The sequence below is a fragment of the Parus major genome, chromosome 17, assembly GCF_001522545.3.
Source record: "Parus major isolate Abel chromosome 17, Parus_major1.1, whole genome shotgun sequence".
Lineage (NCBI taxonomy): Eukaryota > Metazoa > Chordata > Aves > Passeriformes > Paridae > Parus > Parus major.
In genome coordinates this window covers 4,737,736-4,747,676 of record NC_031785.1, presented here as the reverse complement: position 1 = coordinate 4,747,676, position 9,941 = coordinate 4,737,736, and the positions used below count along the sequence as shown (strand labels likewise).

At 56.9% G+C, this 9,941-nt stretch overlaps 1 protein-coding gene across 1 annotated transcript in view; it reads right to left on the bottom strand.

Moving 5' to 3' along the window:
* The window catches only part of FIBCD1 (fibrinogen C domain containing 1), a 16,216-nt gene extending 15,488 nt beyond the window's left edge, over positions 1–728 (bottom strand). Inside the window, exon 1 of the mRNA XM_019008412.2 lies at positions 617–728. The gene's annotated coding sequence lies outside the window, so the exon portion shown is untranslated. The remainder of the gene's footprint in view (positions 1–616) is intronic.
* Between the last annotated feature and the right edge of the window lie 9,213 nt (positions 729–9,941).

The following is a 9,941-nucleotide window of genomic DNA, read 5'->3' as shown; positions in this document are numbered from 1 at the left end:
CTCCCCGGCCGCCCCAATCATTCCGGACCCGGAGCCGAACCCCCCCGCTCCAGTCCCGGGGTCCGCAGCTGCCCAGATGTGGCAGCACAGCTGGAGGAGCGGCAGCAGGTAAGGCGGGGGCTGGTACCAGCGGGATCGGGGGTGCTACAGGGGAGCGGGGTGGAGAGCGGGGGATGCCCCCGGAACCCGCTCAGCCCTTTCCCAAAGATACGCCCCTACATCTCCAGTGGAACACCCCAAGCTGGTGGGGCTCAGTCCCATCGGTGGGCAGGGATGGGCAGGGTGCTGGGCGGGGGAGCGGAGAGGGTGGCACTGGCATCTCCGCCCCCCCAAACCCTTGTGCCCAAGGGTAGCCAAAGCGCTGGGAGCCTCTCGGAGCAAATCCCAGCGCACTGTGGGAAGCTGGTGCTGGCGGGGAGAGGCAGCAGCCGTCCCCATCCCCTCAGGGTCACCGCGATGCCCCAACCCCAGCGTTCCCAGCCCAAAGCCTTGGTGCTGCCCTGCGTGCCAGGGCTCCCTCCCGGCCTCATGTGCCGCTACTCCCGTGTGGATGTGGTTTTCCTTCCCATAGCTTTGCCGCACCTCCCGTAAATCTTTTATTTGCCACTTGTCTGACCTGCGGGCAGGAGCGTTGCTGAGAGGTTCAGAGGAGCGTAGTGAGAGCAGCAATGGCTCAGCGCTGCTTCAGTCCTGCTGGGGGGAAGGCTGAGTTCTTTCTCTCCAGGCTGAGAATCCCCTGGGAAACCTCCTGGGCAGCCCTGCAGCCCCTTGTCCTGCAGCATGAGGCTGTCCCCTGGGCAGGTGGTTTCTCCAAATCCCCCTGCGTTTCTGTCCCTGGAGCTCAGCCCCAGTCGGGACCTCCCAGCAGCTCCCGTGTGGCTTCACTGGGGTGGGGGCTGCCTCTCTGTGGGGGCAGGTGTGGCACAGGGGCTGCAGGTTGTATGTGTGGGGGACGAGGGGCCCAGGCAGCTTCTCTCCAGGGCACACTCCCTGTTTTGGGAAGAGCTGGATGAGTGCTGGACTGCCAAATATTCCCAGGGAGCTCTCTGGGGCGGGGAGGGGAGCACAGGCGTTGCTCCAAGCCATTGGTGCCCGTGGGTGTGTGGGGTGTGAGTGGGGTGTGTGCATTGTCTCCCGGCCAGGTGCAAATCCTGCCTTTGGCTGCAGAGATGTTTTGTGTGGATTTACCGAGCGATGCTCGTGGCTGGCAGCCCAGCTCCTTCCCCATGGACGGTTTTCAAGGACTTCCCTTTCCAGCTGAGACCGGCCAGCTCGTGTCGCTGGTGCTCGGTGTGCCCGCACCAGCCGGGCTCAGCTCCCCGCTCCGCTCGCCCGTGCTGGAAGCAGGAGGCGCTGCCCCCCGGGAAGCTGTTTAAGCTGAACTCCAAACAATAAAAACTTATCATTAAAAAGAAATGCATCTTGGCTTCATGTGGCCTGGCAGCGCGGGGAGGAGTGATTCAGTGGCTTGTCAGCCCTGGGCGTTAGGCACGCCGAGCTGCACAACTGGACACTCTCCAAGTCCAGCAACTCATTTTCTGCAGATGGAGCCGGGACCGCGCAGCGGGCTGACGGTTAATTTGCAATCCAACATACCTTGACATAACCCACAGCCGAATTGTGGAGGTGGTGCAGGATGGGATACCCGGGAGCCTGCTGGCCGGGCTGTGCCCGCAGGGCTGGCCCCTCGCAGCCCTGCCATGTGAGGGGTGTCCCCCTGCACCCTGACACAGGAATCCTGCGAGGCTGCAGGTGCAGGGTCCGGCTCGGCCCGCTCCCAGCGCTGCTCCCAGTTGCGGCTCTTCAAGCTGTGCGGTGAGTGGGATGGAGGTTGCCTCCCTGGCAGAGGGGTCCGTATTTTTGGGAACTTCAATGATGCTCAAGGTGAGCCCTGCCCCGGCCGTGGGCCAGCGGGGACACTGGCCTGGCTCATCACTGCCTTAGATTGAGCCGTGTCACCTCCTGTTACCTGCCACAGGGTCCGGCTGTGGGACCGGGGAATGGGTAGGGGCGTCCATGGCCAGCTGAGACCCACGGCCCCACAGCCCCAGCTCCACAGGCTGTGTCGGGAGGGGTTGGGTGCTCAGGGTGCACCTTGTCTTGGGCTCACGGTGGTGGCTGGGCACCGATGGGCACGGACTCTCCTCCCGGGGCTGACAGGGGCTGACGGGGACGGGGTGAGGAGGGGTTCTGCCAGCAGCCCAGCCCGGATCGATAGGCATCGGAGAGGATGATTCATGTCTCAGGCTGTGGCCCGAGGGCAAAGACGGGAGAGGTTTGATGTGAGGATGCCGGGAGGCTGCAGGTCCTGCTGGGAGTTGCGGCTCCTGGCAGCGTTCCCCCTCCCGAAACCGGCTCTACCCGCACTGCCCCGGGGTCCCGGCTTGGCCTGGGGGAAGAAAACGACTGAAAGCAACACAGGATCAGACCCAAGCTCTAAACCGAGTATCTTTAAAACATTTCAGACGCTGTCTTCTACGTTGGTCTGAGACAGCGAGTAGAGCTGCAGTGGGGGTGTCGGGCAGAGGCTGAGCTCGGGTCAGCTCTGTGCCCACCGTGGGGACAGGACACTACAGAGACTGGGACACCACAAGACAGAGCTCTTTACCCTCCTTGTTGTGTCCAGCCACACTTGGTGTGCATCCCCAGGTGCCAGAGATGGCGAAAGCACCGATGTGCCGTGGGTCCAGCCCAGAGAGCGGCTGTGCGGGGCAGGACTGTCCGGGACGCGGTGCCGGGGAAAGGCTGGGGGGGCACCGAGCCCTCCCCCAGGAGCAGCGAGTGCTTTCCTTGGCAGGGAGCCACGGGAGGCAGAGCTGTCGCTGCACACGCTCGGCGTCAGACATCATCACCATATTAATAATGAAAGGGCAGCTCCTTCAAAGCTCTTCGTCCCCGCGCCGGCGAGAGCGCAGAATGCAGAGGAGGAGCGTGAGCCTCATCCCAAGCAGCCGTGGGTGCCCGGATGGTTCTTTGCTGCTCCTTGCCCAGGCCACTGACCTGGAGAGACAAAGCTCGGCCCGGTCCCCGCTGGGTGCTCTCCCTGCCGGGGGTTTGGCTGCTCTGGGGGTCTGTGCATCGCAGCAGGGCAGCCCAGGGCGTCCCCAGCTCCTGTTCCCAGCGCTGCCCTGTGCAGGTTCCCCTGTCCCCCTCGTTCTGCAGGAAAGGCCATTTTGGCTGCCAGGGAAGGAGTGTCTCTGCCAGGGGCTGAGTGCTCTGTCCGTCACTGAGTGACACGGCAGGGGACAGCTCGCTGTGTCAGGGACTTTTTCTTCCATGGGAGGAATCGATGGCTCAGACAATGAGACAAACCACCCACAAAGAGGTCTTGGGCTGCAGCTTGCATGGGGTCAGTGACATCTCTTCTACACTTCTCCCTGCCAGATATTTGGGTTTCCAAAAACCCTCCTTTAACACCCCCATTTTGTCTGGAGCATCCCCAAGCCTGGTTGTACTTGGTGACGGTCTCAGCAGGACCAGACCAGGGGCTGAACATCTTTTCCCCTCTCTCCCCTCTGCCAAACCCTCTTCTCCACTTTTGCCCCTCTTGGGGGGCCAGAGCTGGGAAGGATTTGCTGAAGTTTCCCTGGTCTGGGGAGGAAAGAATCAAACCCTCTGTGCCAGGTGGAGATAGGACACCCCACACCCACCCTGTACCCATCCCATCCCCACCCCACGTGCTCTCCCTGGCACCGCGAGTGTTTCAGAAAGTCCCACCCTGCAGCAGTGTCCCACAGGGGTGGGTGTTGCTCTGTCCCCCCCCGCCCCAGCTTTTCTTTCCCAGCCCTTTCTCAAGCTTTTTTTCCCCCCCTCCCTCCAAACGCAACAAAAGCTCCAAATCTCCCACAAATGAGAAACCTCTTTTTGTTCCTGTTTTCCCTTTGCTTTCTGCCACAGCAAAGTATTGATTGGAGCTGATGTGCTGTAATCCGCTGTTTCTGTGAGAAGTTGGCATCCCAGGGTCCCTGGAGAGGCCAGATCCTGCCCTGGTGCAGGTCTTGCTCCTCTGCCAGGCTTGTGGATGGCAGGAAAGATGCATCCATCCCCATCCCATCCCATCTCATCCCACCCCACTCTCCCATCCTGTCCCATCTCTGCAAATCCAGGGACTGTACACTTGGTGAGAGGCTCATCATGAGCAGCTGATAGCTCAGAAAAGGCTGTGGTTTGGAGCAGAGCCAGGTCAGATCCCACTGGGATGGATATCCAGAGTGCTGGGCTTCTGAAGGAGCCCTCCTGCCCTTTTGGGAGGGGGGACATTACCAGGTGCTGATGAGAGGGGCTGGTTGGGGGTGTCAGCAGGGATCTCCAGAAAGGAACAATTCCATTTCCTGACAGCCAAGGAGGGCTGTGGAGAGACAGGGCTGAGCCCAGGCTGAGACAAGCTCACTGTGGGGTGCCCTGGCTGGAGACCCCCCCTGTGCCCACCCACCCACCCAACTCCACCATGCTGCCACTCCATCTACACTTAATGATGGCAAATGGGCCAGAGAGGGGAAAGAAACCCAGCCAAAAATTGCCAAAAACCACAGGGAAGATTTTAATTTAAAACCTTTTCCCACATGGAGAGCAGCAGCCTGGGCCATCTGGAGGAGCATATGCAGGTGAGGGGGGGCAGTGGGGCCTCCTTCAGCTCCCTCACTCTCAGCAGCCCCTAGAAAGGGCTTTGGGCTGGTGAAAACTAACCCTGGGAGGGGGGCCTGGGTACCCCAATCCCAAACATCAGCCTGGGGGAGCCCAGCTTTCCCTCCTGAGCTACCAAGACCTCTCTGTTTAATTGCTGCATTTGCTGCAAAAGTGATGATGAATCCCAAAGCAAACTACAATAGCAGCTGAGTTTATTGCGGGAGATTAATTCAGCGGTTTAATTGAAACCACAGGAGCAGGACGGGAAAGCATCGGGGTGGGGCTGGGAGGAGGGGGTCAGGGTCAGCTCTGCTCAGCACCCACATCCACCCCTAGCCCTGGCAGTCAACGATGCCCAAATTAGCAGATTTACTGCTCAGAGGACTCCTCCATTGGCTGAGCATCACATCCAGCATCCCAAAGCCCCAAGTCTCCTAGCAACTCCCCAGCGCTGCCTGTGCCCACCCATTAACCCCTTCCCAAGCCCCCCACGCTGTGTGGAACACACGGTGCTTTGAAGGCGTCGCTGCCACACGGGGTGGGAGCGGGGATTTATGCAGCAAATAAATCTGCAGGATGCTGGGAGGAAGCTCAGGATACTCGGCTGGCTGGGAGAACCGAGCTGGGGCTGGTTAGCCAGGACTGTTTGATTCCAGATGGCACAGAGAAACCCCTCAGGTCTATGGATTGGTGGTTTGGTTTTGAAATGTCCTGTTAGTTTGGAAGGTTTTATCCTCCTGACTAGTGGAGAAAAGGTCAGGGAACCCCCAAATCATGGCCAGCCCATGCAGCTCCCAGCTGGCATTGGCATCAGGAGAGGCTGAGCACGAGCCAGCCTCTTCCTCCAATTTCAACAGTAAATCAATGACACAGTTTCTTTGAGGATAGGATGGAAGGGAAATTTCCAAGAAAAATGGTCTTGAAAGTGTAAAATCACAGCAGGACATGGTGTGATGGCCAGGCCTGGGCTGAAGGAAGTGGGGCTGCTCCGTGATGCTTTTTTCAGATAGGATGTCCAATACTTCCCTGGTTTTGCCTTTAGAGATCAAAAAGCAGGAAAGCAGGGTTGGAAAAAATAGTAGGGTTTATAGTTGAAAAATAACAGTTGACGTGGAAAAGAAACCAAACAAGTTTGTTTGTTTTGGTTTTTTTTAACTGTCTCAATATATATGGAGTGGGAAATGTGTCCAAAGATCATGTGCCACTGAAAAAGATACATCACTTCCCTCACTTTAATGTGCTTTGTTGGGTTTTATCAGAAACATTGTCATAAAATTACCAAATTGAAATTTTAAGTGGGGGGAGAGAGGGGATATCTTGAGGGTTTGTTCTTGCTTCTCTTTCCTTATTGCCAAATAAAATACAATTAAAGCGAAATTTTGTATGCCAGCCAGCATAGCTAACATCGCTTTTCTGACAACACTTTTTCTGTCAGCCAATGAAAACAAATGATGCAGGATTACCAGGGAGCATCCAGCCTCCGTGGCTGGAGGGGGATGCGGAGCAGCAGGCATTCCAGTTCGAAACAGAGGGATTTTATTCCCGCGGTAAGTGGAAATCTCCAGGGATGTTTCCCACAGAGCTCTCTGCTGCCGCCTGGAGCGAGGCTTCGCCTTTCCTTCGCTCTCCCAGTTGCCACCAGTGCTTCCCAGTATGACCCAGTCCTTGGCACAGCCGCTATCTGGGAGTGTCGAATTAACTCGGGACGCCCTGCAGCACTTTTGGGGTGGCCCCAGTGAGGTCACCGTGGGCAGGGTCCCCCGCGGGGCTCATCCCTGTGCTGGGGGCTCCTCCCTGGGCTGGGGGCTCATCCCTGGGCTGGGGGCTCATCCCTGGGCCGGGGGCTACCGGCGGCTCAGCTGCTGCTTGCACCCAAATCCCCGTGGTAATTGGATGAGGGCACCGGTTTCCATGAGAATATTAAATCAGAGCCCCAGCCCCAATCCAGGGCGACACGCTTGGGAATATAAAGACACGGTAGATCACGTTACAGAGGAGTTATTTCTCCTGCTTTAAAGTCAAAGGTATCACAACAACTTCTTATTTGTCACAGAGTATATTGGGGCATCTCTGATTGATGGGAGTGGGAGGGAGGGGGGAGGCAGAGGGGCTGAGCACTAACCACTCATCACAGCGATGGGCTCTGGGGGACTGTGGAAAACCAGGCTCAAAAAGTTCTTAAGTGCTTTCCAAGCCTGATTTTCCAAAGCCCTCTGAGAAAGCATCTCTGTGATGAGGTGTGAGTGCTCAGCCACTCTCAGGGGACAGCCTGACCTGTGACTGTGGCCACAAACCTTTGTGCCAGTGCCAGTGCAGGTGTTCCAGTGCTGCAGAGGTCCTGGAGGCTTTGTGGGCAGCAGCTCAGTGCCACCATCCCAAGCTCACTCCCCTTGGGACCAGTCCAGGGAGTCACTCACCAAATGAGGCCTCCAGTGTCCTCCCAGTTACCGGTTTAGCCAGGTCTCTCCTTGTGGTGACCATCTGGTGGCATCTGCTCTTTTCAGCTGTCATCCACCCTCCTGGGGAAGGGGAAATCCGGGCACCTGATGGATGGGGTAGGCAGGGGACACATCTCGAATCCAGCAGAGGGTAAGGAGCAGCCATGGCAGGAATATCCCTGCAGGAATGGCTCCTGCCATGGTGGGAATGGATGGAGGGATGGATGGATGGATGGATGGATGGATGGATGGATGGATGGATGGATGGATGGATGGACTGACAAATAGACATTTCCCCACCCACAGCATGGGGGCAGGGAGGGTCAGACAGACAGACAGACAGACAGACGTGCCTTGTTAGCCAATGGGGTGGCCTCAGGCAATGCTGACAAGCCCATTAAAGGGGTTTATCAAGGGGACTGGGGCTGGCAGGAGGCTGCTGGTTTTATCTGAGATGATGCTTTTGGGCTGGGAGAGCCTAAGCCTCTGCTTGTTAATTAGAAAGGCTTCGAGGAGGTTTGTACTGGTTGGCCTCACTTGTGAGCAGCCGTAATATGATGAGCGATTAGGGACTCTGGAGCTTTTTAGCCAGTGTCATTAAGCTGCTGATGAGCTCAGGCAAGAAAAGGTCCTTTTTGGCTGTGCCTGAAACCGGCTGGTCCTGCTCTGACCTGGTGCTTCCTCCTGTCATGGTCCCCGACCTCCTGAGCAGCACAATGGGTGAAATGTGTGTCCTGGGGACAGTGATGGCTTTGCTGTCACCCTGTGTCCTTGAGTGGGGTCAGATCTGGAGTAGTTCAGCTCATCAGTGAGATGATGAGCTTGTGGTCATGCACGAGTGAAGCTGAGATGTTCCTATTTTCACTGTCTGCCAGGTATTGAGAGAATTTGGGGATGATTATCTGTGAAAAGGTGACTTTAGACCATTTGTGCATCAGGGAAGAGGACGGTGATGTGTGTCCTGACAATTGCTTTGGGAGAGAGCTCCTCTCCCTGTTTTGAGGCTTCTTGTCTGGGCACTGGTGATGAAGCCTTTTTGCTCAGGGGACATCCTGACAATGTCACTGTCCCATCCTCCCCTTGCCCCTTGAGGACCCCCAAGGGCTGTGGCAAGGCAGGAAGCAAAATCTACCGGATTTTCTCTGCCCTCCCTCATCTTTTCCTCTCTGCCTTGGCAAAACTTCCCACAGCTCAGCAGCAATCATGCCCCGCCGTGGTCTGCCTGGCATCTCTAGCGCTGTATTTACGGCAGTGTTAATTAAATACTTTCCGCAATCAGCGCCACACATGACCTCGCTCCCGAGCCGGGCTGGGCTGTAATGTACCATCATCGAGCGAGAACATGACTGCTGCCATCCCAGGGAATTTCTAATAGAGATTTACTCATCCCAGGCCTCTCGTTTCTCCATTTTGTGACATTTTGCAAAGTTCAGGTTTACAAAATAAGCCAGTGCACATGAGAGATGCTCCACCCATTATTTTCACCGCATGTTCAGTTTCCCACTACGCTGAAGATGGGGGTCTTCACTTTGTGGTCAGCAGAGTTTTGGGGTGCACTGGCAGCTATCCTTTCCTCCTCTCTGCCCAAGGGGCTGCTGTTTGTGACAAAGATCACCCCAGCTGTTCCCCCTCGCAGGGCTGTGAGTGCTGGGAGAGCAGCAGAGGGTTGTCTGTGCTCATTGAAATGCTCGTGGCATCCTGCAGCTCAACCTACCTCCAACCCCTGCTCCAGTCCCAGGGCGAGGGATGGAGTGGGAGAGGGAACCAGCCACAGTGTCAGGGAGGGCCAGGTAGGGCTGCTGTGGTTTTGGGCTGTGATTTGGGATGTTTAAAAATAAGCCTGTGCTGAAAGCTGGAGGAGGGTGTGCAGGCAGCAGGCTGCCAGGAGAGCCCTGTTCCCGTGCCACAGCCTCCAGGTCTCAGCTAAGGGCAGAAAATCAATTTTTGGCAAATCAGTGGTCATGGGAGCTGCCTGTTCCAGGAAGGTGAGGCTGTATGTGTGCTGAAACACAGGCAGGTGTCCATCCCAGAGGCTTCTCCCTCCATGGCACAGGGTGGTGGTCAGTGCCTTTCTGACCCTCTCCCATTTAACCCATGGCCAGCTCCTGTTTGCGGTGGAACCTGGGCCAAACCACCAAGCTGGGTGACCAAAGCTTCTCCTTCTCTTCCTCAGTCTGGAACTGGCCATCCTGTCTTCCCCATCCTCCAGCAAGGTCAGCTCATCCCTTTAGGAGAAGGTCCTGCTGGAAACTGAGGGGTGTCTATCTCACAATACCTCTCCAGGAATGCAGTGGAGGCAGAGGCAGTGACCCAGCTCTCACCCCAGCTCCCGGGGATGGATGGGGCCACCCTCAGCCTCATGGGTGCTGGAGGCAGGTGAGTGGCTCCCAGTCCCATGCACCCTGTCAAAACCCAGCCGTGCTGCCAGCCTGGAGCGGGGCTGTGGGACATGAGGGGCTGTGGGATCTGGCACACCTCGCTCCTGCCCCGTGCCTGCCTTGTCAGGTCTGATCAGAAGGAGGATCAGTCAGCCCCCTTCCTCGCTCTCCAGATTTAATTAACGGGCCTTTCATCTCTACCCTGAAGGAATCTGCTATCTTCTGTCTTCTTAATTAACGTTCATTAAGCAAATCAGAAGAACATTTTCTTCTCTCCGCCTCCATGGCTTTTAACCCTTGAGGGGTTCCAGGTCTGTATTGGGGCAGAAGAAGGCTCCTGGGCAGGTTGGTGTCATCGCAACCTTGGTCACCACATGCCAGAAGTGCTTGGACCAAAGTCCTGGAACAGTGGCTGAAGTCTCTCCAGGTACAGAGGACTTCAGGTGAGGTTGGGCTTTGTTACCAGTGGACCACAGCAAGTGTAAGGTACCTCCTTCTG